Genomic DNA, 19,135 nt, shown 5'->3' with positions numbered 1-19,135 from the left:
TACTTGACATGCCCGGGGTCGAGGGCGGAGGAAAAAGGCACTTTACAGGCTCGAAAGAAAGAGTGCGGTCTACAAAAAGTTGTTTTGGGCCTCCTGTCGCACGTCTGCGCCGCCTGTCCTCGGTGAGGGGACTCCTTGACGGGAATAGCCCTTAGGTGAGTGTATGGACCCGAACTCCGATAGAGTCCATGAGATGACCAGCCATTGCGTCACCTGTGGTAAAGAATAATGAAAAAGAAAGAGTAGTTGGAAAAGAAACAGAAGTTATGGGAGTACTTGCAGGCTCGTGCGTATTGTGCTTCCACCGATGCCCAGGGTATCTTAAGTACATAGTTATGTACGCGCGGTACAGATTTCGTAGGTATATGAGGTGGACGGCGGAAGCCGAACTGCTAGTCCCGCTCCGGAATTGGTCGATCCTGTTGAATGGAGACTGGTGGCTTAATGCCCGACAAGGTATGCGGTTTAATAATACCGCTTTGTGCTTCAACTAAGGTTGTCGTAGTATGATCCTCGGTCCGGAGGGAGTGCTTCTCCTGCTCCCTTGTAGAGTTGTGTGTCACGTATACCATGTTCACTGTTTTTACTTCAGGGGGAAATTGCTTCTGAACCCCGGTATTTGGTTGGTGAGTCTCTTTGTTGCCGCTATCACCGGGCGGCCTCCTCCCCTTGTGTTCGGCGTTGATCTTGCCGGCCTGCTTGAAGACCCAACAGCTTCTGTTGGTATGATTAGCTGGTTTATCGGGGTGGCCATGAATCTGGCAGGGTCGATCCAATATCTTGTCTAAATTGGACGGTCCGTCTCTGTTTGCCTTGAATGGCTTTTTCCGTTGACCGGGTTTGGGACCGCTGAATCCGGCGTTGACCGCTGTGTCGTGCGTTTTTTCATTATTATTGCGACGTTTGTGCTTGCTGCGTCACGGCTTGCCATTGCCATCTCGGACTTTAGAAGTGCCCAGATCGCTGGCGCTATTGCTTCTACGAGTGAGCCAACTGTCTTCTCCCGCGCAAAAGAGGGTCATGAGAGCGGTAAGGGCTGACATGGATTTTGGTTTTTCTTGACCGAGGTGGCGGGCGAGCCACTCGTCCCGGACGTTGTGTTTGAAGGCCGCTAGGGCCTTCGCGTCTGGACAATCAACGATTTGGTTCTTTTTAACTAAGAACCTAGTCCAGAGCTACCTGGCTGACTCTCCGGGCTGCTGGACAATGTGACTTAAGTCATCGGCATCTGGTGGCCGAACATATGTGCCTTGGAAGTTGTTGCGGAAGGCGTCTTCCAAGTCCTCCCAGCTTCCAATAGAGTTTTCTGACAGACTGTTTAACTAGTACCAAGCTTGTTGGGGATATTACTACTAGGCGTAAACCGGCCTATCTCGGCCGGGTTAACTTCGTCAGTAGTTAAAGTATGTTAAAGCCCAAGAAGGCAGATGAGGGCCTGAGGCCCATAGTCGGTTCAAGGCTTGTAGCCGTAAACCGGCGTTGGTATGTAACTTGTATTGTAAGTTAGGAATAAGAAGGGCCCAAACCGGACACGTCTATGAGCCGTTGTTGGGACTCTCTAAACCGATGGGCGTCACCCATGTATATAAGTGGACGACCCGGCGGCGGTTCAAGGACAACAGACAACAACTCGAGACTTAGGCGAAGCTTGTTTGCTCCCTAGTCATCGAAACCCCATCAATTCCATCACAACTAGACGTAGGCTTTTACCTTCATCGAAGGGGCCGAACTAGTATAAACTCTTTTGCGTCCCTGTGTCCGCTTTAACCCCTTCAAGCTAACCCGTCGCGATGGCTCCACGACTAAGTCCTTTCATGAGGACATCTGCCGTGACAAAACCATGACAGTTGGCGTCCACCGTGGGGCTATCGCACGATGGTTTCAAGTTCTTGGAGGGCAACTTCGAAGGACTCAAGGGCTACGCTGTGGGCCGAATGACCAAGAGTCGTTGCGGCAAGCTCTACATCGACGATGCAGGATGGGGCCCCGAGGCCGGCTCAATCGAGTACGGGTACCGGGTCCCCTTTGGTGGCATACATGTCTTCATTGGCAAGATCGGTGAACCGGGCCCTGATCCGGACTTCCGCACCGACCTCATCGAAACGGCTCAGCGTGCACGATCCGCCCTGGTTAAACCGGCCGTGAAGCGTGCCTTCGTGGGAGTCATCCATGGAGGAGAATACGAGGGCATTTCCGAATCTGGTGGCGAGACCGTCGTTTATTCCGGCGACGAATCCTCGACCCGAGAAACCGAATCGCTATATCAGTTGCAAGATGGCCGGATTGGGGGCTATTCCGATGGCGACAGTATTCCGGACCCCTTTGATCTGCCAAACTGGGTCGGAATATTCATGGCCGGGACACAAGCAGCGATCCACTCTTCGACCGCAGCAGCAATGATCTCCGGATTAGGAACGGCGACGACAGCCGGGGCAGGAGGCCCTGTGCACCCGCCGGCTCAAGTTTTATCTGATCTGTTTGATGCGTTGGCAACGCTCATGGCAGAGGCTAATCCGGCGGATCAAAACACCCACGATGCGGAAATTGCGAAAGTGAGGGATCAGATCACTCAAGCCAAGGCCGACCTAGCAGCTGAGAATGCCAGGATGACTGCAGAGCGGGCCGCTTTGGATGCGCAAGCCTACCGACTTATGCTGGATCAGAATGCGTCGCATGAGGTCCTGAAGCGGAAATACGGGTCTCGTTTGCCTCAGCTTTTCGAAGCTAGAGATCTCTTCAACACCCCGGGAGCAGGAACCAGCAACCCGCCGGTGGTAAACCGGGCGGAAGCGCCAGGGACGGGCACGCCGGTTCACCCACGCTTGATGGATCCACCTCGTCAAAACGCTATGGTACCTCAGGCTATCCCGACACCTCCGGGTCACTATTCCAACCCGATGGATAACCTTGTTGCTGCTGCTGCACGGCTGGAGGCCATCCCAATTGAAGGCGATTCGCCGCAGGCGGTAGAAACACGCCAGGTTAAGGAGCTTCTTCGGACAGCTTTGATCCAGCAGGAAGCATACTCATACAGTCGTGACCGAATTCACTCCACCCCTCGTCCAAGTCGGAGCTATAGCAGGCGTATGGATGAACCGGCTGTGTCAAGTAATGCACGAAACCATGAGGTACCCCGTGGTAACAACCCGATGGGTGGTGTTGGTGATGCTCAGGAAGTGGTGGACCGGGCCCGAGCGCGCAGGGAGGCCGAGTTAGCAGCACAGTACGAGGCTCGCCAGCTTACGCCGGTTCGTCCAACTACCTCGGTCGAGCTTGGCGTTTCGTCTAGCTCTTTGGGGGTGCCTTGTCTTGTCCCCGCTTTACGCAACGTGCGCCTGCCCAAAGATTTCAAGGGCCCACGCAAGGTGCCGAATTACACTGCTGATCAGCCTCCAGAGACATGGATAGAGAGCTATGAGATGGCCATGGAGATGCTGGATGTGGGTGATGCTGTGTGTGCAAAGTACTTCACCATGATGCTCGAAGGAACGACCCGTACTTGGTTAAAAAGTTTACCGGCCAACTCTATCAGTTCATGGGCCCAATTGCGAGCCCGGTTTATCCAAAACTTCAAGGATACATGTAAACAACCCATGTCGATAGTGGACTTAGCCGCTTGTGTTCAGGAAGAAGGAGAATCAACGACTCGGTGGGTGCGTCGGGTCTCACAAATTTTGCATTCGTCAGACCGTATCAATGCCGACACCGCGGTTATAACCTTGGAAGGCAACTGCCGGTTTGGACCTCTAAAGTTAAAATTGGGACGGATGAAGCGCCATTGCAACGATATAGGGACCCTCATGGCTGCGTTAGTGAAGTATGCTGACTCTGATAGTACCAAGGATCCCGAGTCTGATGACGACAAGGCAGGGAAGGGAAAGAAGAATAGCAACTCCAAAGGACAGCAGCATAACCCGGCAGGTCATGGAAACGGAGGCAAGCGTAAAGTGGATGGTAGCATGGACTTTGTGGCTAATACCAATGCGCAGGACAAGGGCCAACGACGTAAAGGTAAAACACCAAATCGCAGTGGAGCACCTAATCCTAACCCGGACCGCCTATCTTATCTGTTGAACCAGCCCTATCCGAAGCATGGGACGAAGGAGGTGCCAGCCAATCACCTTTGGAAGGATTGTTACATTATGCAGGAGTTCAAGAACTCTAATGCTTTCCGGAATGACCACGGATTAGGTGGTGGCTCAGGATCCGGGCCGGGTTACGGCGGAGGAAATTCCGGTTCAGGGTTTAATGGTAATAAGGGCGGACATAACAATCAAGGTAATCATAATAGTCAAGGTGGTTACAATCAGCAGCAGCAGCAGCAGTCGGGTTACCAGAGTCACCCGAAGCAGTTGAATAGTGGGCAGTATCATGTCTTCACCACTAGCTTGGACAAGCGAGATCAAAAGCTTCATAAGCGAGCAGTAAACTCTGTTGAACCAGCCGTGCCCCGTTATCTATGCTGGTTTAAACAGCCAATCCTATGGAGCAGAGAGGATCACCCTCCCCGGGTTGATAATCTGGGCCAGCTAGCGTTGGTGGTGGCACCTCAGGTGGGAGGTTATAAGTTCACCAAGGTACTCATGGATGGAGGAAGCAGCATTAATATCTTGTACTATGAGACCTTCCGTCGTATGGGATTAACAGATAAAAATCTTAAACCGTCCAATACGGTATTCCATGGTGTAGTACCTGGTAAGTCAGCATATCCTGTTGGCAAGATAGCTCTGGAAGTGGCCTTTGGAGATGATCATGATTCCAGGTCAGAGACTTTGACTTTTGAGGTGGTAAAGATCCAGAGCCCATATCACGCCCTGTTTGGGCGGCTGGCTTACGCCAAGTTTATGGCACGACCCTGTTATGTGTATTTGCAGCTCAAGATGCCGGGTCACAAGGGGACAATAACGGTTCATGGAAGCTGTAAGATCGCTTTGGAATGTGAGGAAGGTGATGCTGCTTACGCAGAGTCGGTTTGTGCCACGGAGGAGCTGAAGTATTACAAGGACAATGTTGATCCGGCAGACATGACTCCGTTGAAGAAGCCAACTACAGAGCATGATCCGGCCCTGAAGTTCAAATCAGCCGCTGAGACTAAGCTTGTTGACTTCGTACCTGGCGATTCGTCCAAGCAATTCAGCATCAGTACCAATTTGGATCCGAAATAGGAAAGCACGCTCATCGAGTTCATCTGTGAGAATCGGGACATTTTTGCATGGAAGCCTTCTGACATGCCAGGTGTACCGAGGCAACTTGCTGAGCACACTCTTAATGTGGATCCTAAGTACAAACCGGTGAAACAGTTCCTCCGCCGGTTTAACGAAGAAAGGCGCAAAGCTATTGGAGAAGAAGTAGCCAGGCTCTTAGCGGCTGGCTTTATCGTTGAGGTTTTCCATCCGGAATGGCTGGCTAATCCGGTGCTGGTCCTTAAGAAAAACGGCACCTGGCGCATGTGTGTGGATTACACAGATCTTAATAAGGCCTGTCCAGCAAATCCTTTTGCCCTCCCCCGTATTGATCAAATTATTGATGCTACGGCGGGTTGTGAGCGTTTGAGTTTTCTGGATGCATATTCTGGTTATCATCAGATCAAGATGGCGGTTAAGGACCAGGAGAAGACGGTGTTCATAACTCCCTTTGGAGCCTTCTGCTATGTATCTATGCCCTTTGGGCTCAAGAGTGCCCAGGCAACTTACCAACGGTGTGTGCAGAATTGCCTTCATAAACAGATTGGCCGTAATGTACATGCCTATGTGGATGATATTGTGGTTAAGTCAAGGGAGAAGGAGACTCTGGTTGACGATTTGAAGGAAACCTTTGATAACCTGAGGACGTACAAGATGATGCTCAACCCGACCAAGTGTGTATTTGGTGTACCGGCAGGCAAGTTATTGGGTTTTCTGGTGTCCAATAGGGGAATTGAGGCTAATCCGGAGAAGATCATAGCAATCACCTCCCTGGCTAAACCAAAGTGTATCAATGATGTTCAACGCTTGGCAGGCCGGATTGCCGCTTGAGCCGGTTTATCAGCCGCCTTGGTGAGAAGGCGATCCCTTTGTATCAGATGTTGAAGAAGACGGATCAATTCGTCTGGAGTTCTGCTACTGATAAAGCGTTTGAGGATTTAAAGCGGCAGTTGGCCAATCCGCATGTGCTTGCCGCTCCAATTGATAAGGAGCCGTTGCTGCTATATGTCGCCGCTAATGCTCGTGCGGTCAGTGTGGCTATTGTGGTGGAGCGAAAGGAGGCAGGCAAGGAGCATCCGGTTCAGCGTCCGGTTTACTATATCAGCGAGGTGCTTATTGAGTCCAAGCAAAGGTATCCGCATTGGCAGAAGCTGGTATATGGAGTTTTTATGGCAAGCCGGAAGCTTAAGCAGTACTTCCAGGGACACCCTATCACAATGGTCAGTTCTGCTCCCTTGGGAGATATAATCCAGAACCGGGAAGTGACTGGCCGGATTGCCAAGTGGGCTATAGAGCTTGGGCCGCACGGATTGAAATACGTGCCTCGGACGGCGGTCAAGTCTCAAGCACTTGTCGATTTCATCAATGATTGGACAGAACTGCAAGCACCTGAAGAGAAGCCGGATCACACATATTGGACTATCCATTTTGACGGGTCCAGGCAATTGGAGGGCTCGGGGGCTGGAGTCGTGTTAACTTCCCCACGAGGTGATAAATTTTGTTACGTTCTCCGCTTAATGTTCCTTTGTACTAACAATGCAGCTGTGTATGAAGCCTTACTCCATGGTCTCCGGATGGCTAAGGAGATGAATCTAAGCCGAGTTAAGTGCTTCGGTGACTCGGACCTGGTGGCTCAGCAGGTGTCTGGCACTTGGGATTCTAAGGACCCACTCATGGCAGCATATCGTCGTGAGGTGGATATTGTTGCAGGTCACTTCAAAGGTTATCAGGTGGACCACATGGACCGCCGGAAGAATGAAGCGGCGGACACTTTAAGCCGATTGGGCTCTCAACGCAAACCGGTCCCGCCCAATGTTTTCCTAGATGTGCTGCACAACCCGTCGGTCAAGCTCCCTGGTGAAGAGGATTTAGCTATTCCTGATCCGGAGGCTCAATTGGTGGCATCTCTTCATGTCATTCCGGATTGGACGCTTCCTTACCTTGCGTACTTGAACCAGGGCGAGTTACCAGAGGATGAGACTCTGGCCCGGCAGATAATCCGGCTATCCAAGTCCATGACTATTGTCAATGGCGAGTTGCATCACTGCAATGTGTCAGGGGCATTTCAACGCTGTGTGTCCCCTGAAGAAGGCTGTGAAATCTTGCGTGAGATCCACGAAGGAGATTGTGGTCACCACGCTGGTTCAAAATCTCTGGTGGCTAAAGCGTTTCGCCACGGCTTCTATTGGTTGACTGCTCATGCTGATGCGGAAGATCTGGTCAGACGATGTGACGGTTGCCAAAAGTTCTCAAGACGTGCTCATGTGCCGGCTCAAGAATTGAGAATGATTCCAATCACTTGGCCGTTTGCGACTTGGGGGCTGGATATGGTTGGGCCTTTCAAAAGATCCAAGGGCAAGAAGACCCACCTTTTGGTGGCGGTTGACAAGTTTACGAAGTGGGTGGAGGCAGAACCCGTTAGCAAGTGTGATGCGGCCACAACGGTTCAATTCATCAAAAAGGTGATTTTCCGGTTTGGCTTTCCACACAACATCATTACTGATAATGGTACCAACTTGTCCAAGGGTGCTATGAAGGAGTTCTGTCAACGTGAGCACATCCGGCTTGACATTTCGTCAGTGGCTCACCCCCAGTCCAATGGTCAAGCAGAGAGGGCTAATCAAGAGATCTTGCGAGGCATCAAGCCCCGGCTTATGGTTCCTTTGCAACGAACACCGGGTTGTTGGGTTGAAGAATTACCATCTGTATTATGGAGCATTAACACCACACCCAACAGATCAACATGATATACGCCGTTCTTCATGGTCTATGGAGCGGAGGCGGTTCTCCCTAGTGATATCTGTCATGATTCACCTCGTGTAGCGGCTTATGTTGAAGCGGACAACGAGGCAGCACGGCAAGATGCTTTGGACCTGTTGGACGAAGAGCGTGACATAGCAGCTGCCCGCTCGGCAATTTACCAGCAGGATCTTCGTCGTTATCACAGTCGCCGAGTCAGAACCAGAACCTTTCAAGAAGGAGATTTGGTGCTTCGGCTCATCCAAGACCAGACTGATATGCATAAGTTATCCCCACCTTGGGAGGGACCTTTCGTGGTCAGCAAGAATCTACACAATGGGTCATACTATCTGATCGATATTCGAGAGCATAAAGACTCACGTACATCAGAGGAGGAGACCAACAGGCCGTGGAACATAGCTCATCTTCGGCCTTACTATACCTGAGCCATCGGCTCTACTTATGTACATATTATGACAATGTATATATTATGATTAATACAATAAACTGGAGCCTCAGCTAAAGCGGGGTCTTTGTTCTTTTTACATCATGTGTGGTTACACGGAGTTGTTCTGTCTTGAAGCGGCCTCCGGTTTACCCCTTGAGTTAGCGTTTCAAAGCTTCATGTTATATCACTTGGGGGCTTGGTCGTGTCTGAACCAATGCAACACCTTTTGATAGGCGAAAGCCACCAGATCACTTGGGGACTTGGTCACGTCTGAACCAGTCACGCCTCTTGATCGGCCTAAGGCCACAAAATCACTTGGGGGCTTTGGTCGAACCCGAACCATCGTCACCCCTCTTGATCGGCATAATGCCAATGCATCATGTGGGGACCTGGCTGACTTGAACCATAGCTATGCCTACTGGGGGCTTGGTCGTGTCCGACCATGGTAATACCACTTGATCGGCTTAAACAGCCTCTTTTTTGCAAATGGTTTTATATTTTCCTTTGATTGACTCTTGTCTTTCTTTTGATAAATATCTCTTTTGTTGCGTTTTAAACCGACAAATTCTCACACCGGTTCGACTGTCAATTGACGGAACACGGTCCATTCTTAATCCGGAGACTATTTGCCCGGTTTGATTTTTTGTTAACATCCTATTACGGAGTAACATGGTGTTTATCATAACCCGACACGGTTTACATGGTAAGCCGGCATTATATATACAGGAGCTGCTGTCTCCTCCAACAGTGTGGGTTTATAAACATCCGCTTCAAGATTGGCCAAGCCAACTTCATGCCCAACGATGGCAGGTATTATGTATCACAAAGATTTGATCCTATCTTTAAATTTCAGATATTTTAATTTCATATATGCAGACATCATAATCCGCCTGACGGTACAACCGCGGCGGCACTTTAAGATTTTTTGATTGCCGAAAATACTTTGGAGATTGATCATCCAAAGGAAGCACAAGTTGCAGTAATTATGCACGAAGGCATATCAAAATCAAAAGTATTGGCTAGCCTATTACAAGGCAGCACGGTGCCCAAATAAGATCATTGTTTTTTTGCAGAGCATAAAGGAGCAGCAGTTTAAACCGGCTTCCGGTTCAAGCTTGGTCATCAGCCTGGCCTGATGGTTGCGGGTCATCCCGTGCCGCTTCAACCTCTGCTTCTCTACCCAGCGGCTGGAAATCAACAGTTGTCTAGTCGATTCACATTAATGATTGAAAGACAACTTCATCATTGATCAGCAACGACGGTTCAATATCAGGAGCATAAGTATGCTTACGGATTGGAGGGATAAGATTCTCCGCTTCAGGAATTGGTGCAACCACTCATTTGTTTTGGTTATCATATTGAGCTTGATAGTGAGACAAATCTGCCTCTTCAACCAATTGACAAGCTAGAGGGCACACCTCCCGGTTTATCGCTCGTAGATCCTCCTCACTGAACTCTGACCCATCTTCCTTCAAGCTGGGATAGCCTTGAGCCGCTTCAACAGGATCAAAATCCGGCACCCATGCTTTTGCCCGGATTAAGGCATTGATAGCACCGGTTCGAGCAACAGATTTCTTCAGCTCTTCAATCCGGGCAGGAAGCATCGACAGTCTCTTAAGAGTGTCCTGGATCAAGGTAGGCGCCGGGTTGTTATGGGACGCAGTAGAGATGATCCGCTGCGCGCCAGTGTACAATTGCTCTATCAATGTGTAGGCGGCTTTCAATTTCTTCCGCACGTCCGACCCCAAGTGACCAATGCGTGTCCCTGAAACATTACAAAGGATTAACAAACCGGCAAAACCATAAGAAGGCCGAGTTACTCCAGAAATCAAGAAAGCTTACCAAAGATGACAGCAGTCATGGCATGCACTTGCCGCTTTATGCTGGTCAGTTCGTCCACTACCGGTTTCAGTGCAGCCTCGGCATCTTCTGCTCGCTTGGTTAAAGCGGATTTTTCAGTGGCCCAATCCGCCCGCTCCTTGTTGAAGCCCTCCTTCAGCTGTTCCATGGCGCTTAAAGCGCTGGTTAATTCCTCTTTTGCTTTAGAGGTTTCAGCTTGTTGGGACTTCGGATTCTCTTGCAGATCGGCGATTTGGCTTTCTTTTTTGTTCAGCTCAGCCTGCATATAGACAGTAATACGATTCAGATAACAGGAGCAAGAATTGAAGTACCAACCACACAACAAGTTATGCCCTTGGTACTTGGGGGCTAATGCATATTTGCTCTTCATCCTACAATTGTTCATAAAGTCCCAAGCTCAATACAAGTATTCAACTTGGCACTTGGGGGCTAATGGCTATTTGCTCCATTAGTACTGATGCTACAATCTTTATTATCTAAAGTCCCGGTTTAACTACACTAAGTTGAACCGGCCCTTGGGGGCTACATCAGCAACTTTAGAAACATTGAAGTTTGGATTAACAAAGTCCCGGTTTGAATGGAGATCCTAAACCGGCCCTTGGGGGCTAGGAGAGTCAACACATTAAAACATACAAGCAGGAAAAGGCATATGGAAGTTACCTCATATTTGTCTTTCATCATGTTAACCAGACCGGCTTCATAATCACGGCTGGTATACAGTCGGTTCAGATAGCCGGAATGGAGATCTTGGGCATTCAGAGCAGCGTAAGTCACCAGATCAGCATTCCATTTGCCTTTGCCAATAGCAGCAAATTCTTCTTTGGCAGTGTGCCTAGATAAAGCGACTGGATTGCCTGGCTCTGTACGGCCAGTGCCAGTAATAACAACTTCATCATCCTCGGCATCGCCGGTTTGCACTGGGGCCGTCGGCTTATCAGTAGGCTTTGATGGACTGGTGGATCTCTCAATCCGGATGGGGCTTGTGGGCTGGTCGACAGGACCTGAGGTGTCAATATGTCTCTCTTCAATAATAAAGTCATCATCTTGCGGTGGTGGGTCGTTTGGCACATCTTCACGAATAGCCGCTTCACGGTTTGATGTTCTGTCCGGTTCAGGAGCGGTGTTCTCTTCGGCCGCTTTATCCAGGCGAGCCTTCTTGCTTGGCCTAGGTTTGGCCCTGAAAGAAATAAGAAGGATCAATACAATATATGTTATAATGTAATACATCAGAAACATCATAAGAAATATGACTCACCCAAGCACCGTTTTGAGTGGTGGCAGCTGGGTGGCTGATGACTCGCCAGACGATGAATGGGAAGTGCCCTCATAATTGGAGTCAGACGGATTAAGAGGTTGACGAAAACAGCCCGCTTTAGGACAAGCATTGACAAGAGAGTTAGAGACCTCTGAATGGCATTTCCGAACCGGACTGTTCGGTAAACCGGCGGAGGTAACTACCTGGCCGCTAGGCCGGGTTGTGCGGCGAGCTTCGTGCTGTTGTGCCTTCGCGTCTGGACAATCGATGATTTGGTTCTTTTTAACTAAGAACCTAGTCCAGAGCTACCTGGCTGACTCTCTGGGCTGCTGGACAATGTGACTTAAGTCATCGACATCTGGTGGCCGAACATATGTGCCTTGTAAGTTGTTGCGGAAGGCGTCTTCCAAGTCCTCCCAGCTTCCAATAGAGTTTTCCGGCAGACTGTTTAACCAGTACCAAGCTTGTTGGGGATATTACTACTAGGCGTAAACCGGCCTATCTGGGCCGGGTTAACTTCGTCAGTAGTTAAAGTATGTTAAAGCCCAAGAAGGCAGATGAGGGCCTGAGGCCCATAGTCGGTTCAAGGCTTGTAGCCGTAAACCAGCGTTGGTATGTAACTTGTATTGTAAGTTAGGAATAAGAAGTGACCAAACTGGACACGTCTATGAGCCGGTGTTGGGACTCTCTGAACCGACGAGCGTCACCCATGTATATAAGGGGACGACCCGGCGGCGGTTCAAGGACAACAGACAACAACTCGAGACTTAGGCGAAGCTTGTTTGCTCCCTAGTCATCGAAACCCCATCAATTCCATCACAACTAGACATAGGCTTTTACCTTCATCGAAGGGGCCGAACTAGTATAAACTCTTTTGCGTCCCTGTGTCCGCTTTAACCCCTTCAAGCTAACCCGTCGCGATGGCTCCACGACTAAGTCCTTTCATGAGGACATCTGTCGTGACAAAACCATGACAGAGCTGGTCCTTTGAGTTTTAACAATAGGTATTTGATGGCATGGAGGTCATCTCCGCGGGCCATATGGATATGGAGAAGAAAATCCTCGATCCATACTGCGCGATCAGTTGTTCCATCGTATGATTCGATATTCACGGGTTTAAACCCTTCTGGGAATTCATGCTCCATTACTTCGTCAGTGAAGTAGAGTGGGTGTGCGGCGCCTCTATATTGGGCCACGTCATGACGTAGCTCAGATGGAGTCCGTCTGCGATTTTCGGCCCGGGCGTGACTAGACTTGTCACGTCCGAATAGGTAGCCGACGTTGCGTGTCGAGGCACGTCCTCGCGATCCGTAGATTGATCTGGTATGTTCTGCTCTACCGTCGAGGTCCTGTCGAGGGTCGTATGTATGACCCCGAGCTGTTTTATCTCTATGTTTTCGTTGGGGTGAGGCGGGCTGTTGTTCGGCTTGAGCTGCCGCTTTATCCCGACCGCGTTGTGGTCGGTCGGCCGCATTGTCCCGACCGCGTGGTACAGGTTCCGTTGCCTCCTCATCGAACTGAGGTAGCAATCTACGTTTCGGGTAACCCTTGGTTGGGCGCTTGAGGCCGTATTCTTCGGCTGCTAGGATATCTGTCCATCTATCGTTGAGCAGGTCTTGGTCAGCTTGAAGCTGCTGTTGCTTCATTTTCAGGCTCCTTGCAGTGGCTATTAGTCGGCGTTTAAAGTGCTCCTGCTCGAGAGGTTCCTCAGGCACGATGAAATCCTCGTTGCCGAGGCTCTCCTCATCCTCGGAGAGTGGAAGATAATTAATGTCCTTCGAGTCTTCGTGTATAGCCTGTTCATCAGGGCTAACGTGCCCGTCTTCCCGTTCATCTTGTTCGGAGGTTGCCTCAACAGGGTCTTCATTGTCTTCGGCATCGTCCAGAGTATTATTTTCTCCGGTGCTGGTATTGCTATCTTTTGCACAATGTGACTTAGAGCGGCGCCGCTGACGCCGACGTCTGGGCTGTGTCTCAGGAGGTTTATCCTCAACTGTATCTTCTTTGTCATCATCGTTAGTTTCTTTAGGTGTATCCACCATGTATACGTCATACAGAGAAGTGGCCGTCCAGCGTCCGGTAAACGGCGGGTTTTGGCTTTGTTCCTCATCGGCATCGTCGTCCATACCATCGATGTCTCCGGAGCCGTAATCGAGTATGTCGGTTAGGTCTTCGACAGTGGCTATGAAGTGGGCGGTAGGTGGGAAATGAAATTCTCCATCATCAGCCTCCAGTTCAAACCAGATATAATTCGGCTGAGAGTCCCCCGCTAGGGATAGATTTTTTTAATGAGTTGAGCACGTTGCCTAAAGGCGAGTGCCGGAAGATGTCCGCGGCGCTGGATTCGGCGATCGATGACCGATCCTGCTCGTCATACGCAGACGCACATGGTTCGGAACTTATAGCCGGAAACGAGTCCGAGGTTCCGGAGACACAGATATCACCCGAGGTTAGGTCTGTGTGCAGCTCCAACGCCGCGGAATCTATGGCCTCCGGATCCGTGGCGGGGTTGAGCTTCCCGTCCTCGGATGGCGCGATCTGCTCCGGATCTAAGGCCAGAGCGGTTATAGGTGCAATTTCCTGGGCATGGCCCGATGACAGATTTAAGTCATGTTCATTGTGGCGACGGGGAGCGACTACCGTGGTCTCGAATCCGTCGAAGATCAAGTCTCCGCGGATATCCGCAACATAGTTCAAGCTCCCAAATCTGACCTGATGGCCAGGAGTGTAGCTATCGATCTGCTCCAGATGGCCAAGTGAGTTGGCCTGCAGTGCGAAGCCGCCAAACATGAAGATCTGTCCAGGGAGGAAGGTTTCCCCTTGGACAACATCGTTGTTGACGTTTGAAGGAGCCATCAAACCTTTTGTGGATGGCATAGTGGAACTCTCAATGAAAGCACCAATGTCGGTGTCAAAACCGGCGGATCTTGGGTAGGGGGTCCCGAACTATGCGTCTAAGGTCGATGGTAACAGGAGACGGGGGACACAATGTTTACCCAGGTTCGGGCCCTCTCTATGGAGGTAATACCCTACTTCCTGCTTGATTAATCTTGATGAATGTGAGTATTACAAGAGTTGATCTACCACGAGATCGTAATGGCTAGAAACCCTAGAAGTCTAGCCTCTATGACTATATCTGTTTCCGGACTAAGCCCTCCAGTTTATATAGACACCGGAGGGGACTAGGGTTATACAAAGTCGGTTACAGAGAAAGGAATCTTCATATTTGGCCGCCAAGCTTGCCTTCCACGCCAAGGAGAGTCCCATCCGGACACGGGAGAGAGTCTTCGGTCTTGTATCTTCACAGCCCATTAGTCCGGCCCATGTCCAACAGGCCGGACGCCCGAGGACCCCTTAGTCCAGGACTCCCTCAACTGTCACCGGGAAAGGACACCGCAAGATTGAACCCAAAGCTAAGCACTTCCCCATTGCAAGAAAAACCAATCTAGTTGGCCAAACCAAATGGATAGTTCGAAGAGACTTGCAAAGATATCAAATCATGCATAAAAGAATTCAAAGAAGATTCAAATAGTATTCATAGATAAGCTGATCATAAATCCACAATTCATCGGATCTCAGCAAACACACCGCAAAAAAGTATTACATCGAAAAGATCTCCAAGAACATCGAGGATAAGATGGTATTGAGAATCAAAGAGAGAGAAGAAGCCATCTAGCTACTAGCTATGGACCCGTAGGTCTATGGTAAACTACTCACGCTTCACCGGAAGGGCAATGGTGTTGATGTAGAAGCCCTCCGTGACCGAATCCCCCTCCAGTAGGACGCCAGAAAAGGACCCTAGATGGGATATCACGGGTACAGAAGGTTATGGCGGTGGAAAAGTGTTTTTGTGGCTCCCTCTATTGTTTGTGGGATCACTACTAGGAAAATGCTTATACATAGAAGTTTACCAGTAGCGTTTGTTTGTGTCCCCACGCTACTGGTAATTACCAGTAGCGCTGGGTACAAAGCGCGCTACTGGTATGGCTTAGCAGCAGCGTTGGTTTCTTTTGGGCACGCTACTGGTAAGTGTGCCACACCACACCAGCAGATCAAAAAATATTAGTAGCGCTGGTTGTAAATCCCGTGCTACTACTAAGTGAATAGCTATAGTGCAGGCGATACACCCACGCTACTACTTAGCGTGTCCACTGCCTCTAGGGCTGGGCATTCGGTTTAACCGAGCCGTTCGGTTCGGTTCTTCGGCTTTCAAAGAAATCCAGTTTTGAGAAAAGGATGACCGATCGGTCACTCAGAAATCTCCTAACCGAAGATTCGGTGGACCGAGATTTCGGTTCGGTCCTCGGTCGAGACTTAATTGACCGATAGATTAGGGAAAGCAATGAAAGAAAACGACGCTTCAGAAATTGATCTGCAAAGAAACATTGCGTACACACACAAGACAAGATCTTGTGATTACAAAATCAGATCAAAGTAACAAGAACTTCAGGTGAACAAATCAGCAATAAGATGCCCACGCAAGGCAATCAAAGAGAAAGCGGGAGATAGGAGGGAAGAGGGATGTGTCCTCCATAGTTCACGCGCCACCGCTGTTGCCTCTAGTGGTTGAGGGCGGTAGAGGCAGCGCATGGTGGCTAGGGTTAGGCACTGGGTGGGGGAGGGATCGTGAGTGGAGGCAGAAGAGTCGAGGGCTTGAGGCGCAGGTCGGTCATCTAGTGGGCTACTGAAGAAAGGAAGGAATCTTACGGGAGAGGTATTGGGCTGTGGGTTGGCCCATTACGTAGATTTGAGTGCACGTGCCTGTGTATTCGGTTTCATCGGTCCTTTCGGGTAACAAAACCATGACACCGAATTACCCAAATTAATTTCGGTTTTTGAAACATGCTGACCGAACTAAAAACCAAAACTTTCGGTTTAGGTCTTTTTGGCTTCGGTCCCGGTTTATTCAATTCGGTAGTTCGGTCCTCGGTTAATATGCCCACCCCTAACTGCCTCCACATGCCAAGCGACCAGATAAAAACTCTCTCTCACACAAATCTCACCCCCACCGTTACCCCTGGCTCTCGGTCGAGCTCCTCTCCCCCACGATCTCGTCGCCGCTGCCACCACCCACGCCGGCCGGTTCCGGCGATCTCCGGCCGCACGCAACATGCCCCCAAGCTCCGCCCCGCCCTCCCCTCCGTCCAGATCCATGCGTCAAGGTCAGCACCCTTACCCGCGGCTAGGGATTCGGGCGCCCCCGTGTTCTTGCCGCCGAGTGCCCAGGTCGGACCGCTGGCCAACGAGCAGCACCCCGCACATGCACGTGCCCAGGCCGACGAACAGTACGGGGATTGGCCACGGACGGAGACGAGTGCAGGCGCAGGAGCAGGAGAATCTGTGGCGGCGACGGATCTGGTGACCGTCGGGTCGGCTCGTCGTTCGTGGCCGGCCGGTGTCGCGGTGAGGCGCTGTCGTCCGTGGATTTCGGTGGCGGCTGACGGCCAATTGCTCTTGGACGCCGCTGCAGCTGCTCGTTTATGAATTTTCAGTAATGCGGCTAGGTATGCCAAGTGCGTTTTCTGAATTTTCATAAGTGCAACAGCCAAGTTCAGTTTTAATTAAGTGTAGTACTAGTGTAGGCTTTGGGATATCAGTTATAGTTCAGTGTAGTACTAGTGTATGACAAACGAATTAGATGTTAGCAGATAGATGCACAATTAGTTCAGTAATGTCAAGTTTAGTTTTCGTTCATTGTAGTGCTGCTCAAGTTGAGTTTGGTTCAAGTATAAAATTTTCTATTCATGCCTTAACTTGTTTCTTGTAGTGAAGTTAAGGCGAGCATTGGAACATTTTGATAGCTTAGTCTTTTTGGATGGTCCTCTATCTGTATAGCATTACAAGCAACAGCCACTTAGCCATGAGAGTCTTTCTAGATGGTACTCTATCTACATACTCTTACAAGAAACAACCAACGAGTTATGGTATATGTTTCCATTCTCAAAATAACTATCTTTGATGCTTCTGAATATTTAGCTTTCAAAATGACTTTACCGAATATGTAAGATCCTATGCCTATAATTTTACTTTTTCACTCTTAATTTTTGCAACAGAATGATACTCTATGTAGTTCCTCAAGATATTGTTCTTTATTAGGAGGAATCAAGGATTAAATTTACTGGAATAGTCTATTTTACACACACACATATTATTACTTAATACATCCATGTGAGATAAAAAACATACTAATATTTATATTTTTGATATAATATAAGTGCACCTGCTCATACTTTTCAATAAAATCACTACATTGGTTTGAAAGAAGAAACTCCTCATTTCCTTCCAATTTAAGACCGCACTGGAGAATATACATAACACATCTATTTGATTGGTGTTACAAATTTGCAAGTGCAGCAGCTTAACTGTCACTAATATATGAAATGTTGCTCTAAGTCTCTTATGTCACATGAATGAATGTTATTACAAAATTTCATTATAAATATAGTAATAAATGGGAAGTTGTCATGTCGACTATAATCACCAGTGATATTTATAATGACCAAGTGCTGTTACTGCTGCTGATTACTAGTAATACAACAATAATACATCTGCAACCAAGAGTTGAATTGAAATGACCTGACAGTAAAGGGTACAATGTTGGTAATAATCTGCTGTTGTTGATGCCTTCTTGCTTGCTTGCTTGCGAATGACCTGGGAATTACTCCTACTTGGTGCACAAACTTTGCTTGTTGCAATTTGCCTCAAAAGCTTGGATTCAGAATCTATAATAAGATTTGGTCATGCCTAGCATTGTATCCTTCTTAAGTTGGGTTTTCCCTAATTTCTAGGATTGGTCTCTTAGGTACTGTTTATAATTCATATATACTATGCTGCTGCTATATGCTTTTGTTTATGCTATTGTTACTTAGTGCTCTATAGGTTACTGTTATATTGCACTAATGCTCCAAGTCCTTTTGAGTTCCTAGTAGTGGTCTTGGTTCATTGTTTAATTCCAGGATTTGTGAGTTCCTAATAGGGAACACATGGACATGAAGCTACGGCGGCGACGAAGACGATATCGACATGGGGCTGCGGCGACGATGATGACGACGACATCGACATCGACACAGGGCTACGGCGGCGACGAAGACGACGACATCATCATGGCGCTGCGGTGGCGGCGGCGATGACGACATCAACACCATCAACACGGCCTTGTGGAGGCGCCGACGTCGACGACATCAACACGGCCTTGTGGAGGCACCGACGTCGACGACATCAACACGGCCTTGTGGAGGCGCCGACGTCGACGACATAGACGCGTGGCATATATTGTGTGTGTGTGTGTGCGTGTGCGTGTGTTAATTATCTACATCAGATATGTATGATTGATGATTGACTGTATGCATAACATGTATGTATTGTGAAATGCATGTCTAAACTGAAATAGATAGACTTTTATTTTTTTTAAATCCTAATTTGTTACTAGTAGGGTGGGTGTATCATAGAAGCGCTATTGCTATTCCTTTACTAGTAGCGTGGGTGTGGAATACTAGTAGCGTGGGGCACCAGCGCTACTGGTATGTCTGTTTAGCAGTAGCGTGGGGTAAAACACACGCTACTGCTAAAAAATAGCTGTAGCGTTATAGCAGTAGCGTGGGAACCTACGCTACTGGTAGTCCAAAAACCCATGCTACTGGTAAGGTTTTT

At 49.1% G+C, this 19,135-nt stretch overlaps 1 long non-coding RNA gene across 1 annotated transcript; it reads left to right on the top strand.

The window, feature by feature from the left end:
* The first annotated feature begins 16,461 nt into the window (after positions 1–16,461).
* LOC123188335 (uncharacterized) lies at positions 16,462–18,900 on the top strand. The gene is made up of 2 exons (XR_006494568.1): positions 16,462–16,989; positions 18,462–18,900. It is a non-coding gene; the product is annotated as an uncharacterized lncRNA (long non-coding RNA).
* The last annotated feature ends 235 nt before the right edge of the window (positions 18,901–19,135 follow it).

The sequence above is a fragment of the Triticum aestivum genome, chromosome 2A, assembly GCF_018294505.1.
Source record: "Triticum aestivum cultivar Chinese Spring chromosome 2A, IWGSC CS RefSeq v2.1, whole genome shotgun sequence".
Taxonomy (NCBI): Eukaryota; Viridiplantae; Streptophyta; class Magnoliopsida; order Poales; family Poaceae; genus Triticum; species Triticum aestivum.
This window is presented reverse-complemented; position numbering and strand designations above follow the sequence as displayed.